Raw genomic sequence first — 972 nt, 5'->3', positions numbered from 1 at the left:
AGGGTGAGAAGTTGGACTGTGAAATACTGGATGTTGCTGGCAGGCTGCAAAAAGACACAGGAACACATGGATCCAAAAATGCCACACATGAAATAACTCAATGGCTGAATGTGCTGCTTGGGCACATCAACTGAGCTCTGCTGAGCTGTGTGTTTCCTGGGCCAGTGGTTGCTGCTGTACTCGTTGTCTGGGTATGAAGACTTATTTTGCATGTTTGTTTTTTGTGGTTTTTAGTTTTGTTACACTTCTAGCTGGGTGTTGGGGGTGAGAATTTTGCCATGGAGACCCTTCAGGTCCCAAGAGCAGTGTGTAGATGCAGGGGAAAATCCAATGCAATAATTCAGGTGTCACTATGGAACTTTCTTTTGCTTTTCACCTGCCCGGTCACCTCATGATGGCTTGAGTGAATCCAAATTCTGTCCAGGACATGAGTTCTCTCTTACTTCCCATTTCCACTCCTTTCACAAAGAAACACCAAGTTGCCTTTCGACAGCAAGAGGCTCCAATCAGCCTTCACATTTCTCTCCAGTCCTTCTCCTGGCTCTGTGCTGGAGATTGCCAGATGCACGGCAGGAGAGCCATAGGAACTGGGGAGAAGAGAAAACTGAACGCCAGATTTTTTCCCATCCATTCCTTCAGGTTCAGACTGGAGGCGGTGGCTGCTGTGTGTGACCTCCTTCCGTGGGGACGCCAAGAGGCACCGGCTGCCTCTTCAATGCCTTCAGTTCCAATTCTCTTTCAGAATACGGAGCCCCCGGCACACCTCAGCTGCTGCTCAGCAGTGACACACCGGGCACGCAGGTGCAAGTTCGCATCGAAAATCGCAACTTGCAAGAAGTTAACGTTTTGCTCCATAAAAACACATTTTATTTTTCGGCTTTAAACTTATGTTGCGGATTAACGCACGCCACGTGCGTGCCTTTGTTCCGGCCGGGATCATCTGCGCCCGCCACCCGCGGCGCACGGCCGCGG

Source organism: Meleagris gallopavo, chromosome 11, assembly GCF_000146605.3.
Source record: "Meleagris gallopavo isolate NT-WF06-2002-E0010 breed Aviagen turkey brand Nicholas breeding stock chromosome 11, Turkey_5.1, whole genome shotgun sequence".
Lineage (NCBI taxonomy): Eukaryota > Metazoa > Chordata > Aves > Galliformes > Phasianidae > Meleagris > Meleagris gallopavo.
The sequence above is the reverse complement of the archived record's forward strand: the minus strand, read 5'-3'. Positions refer to the sequence as shown.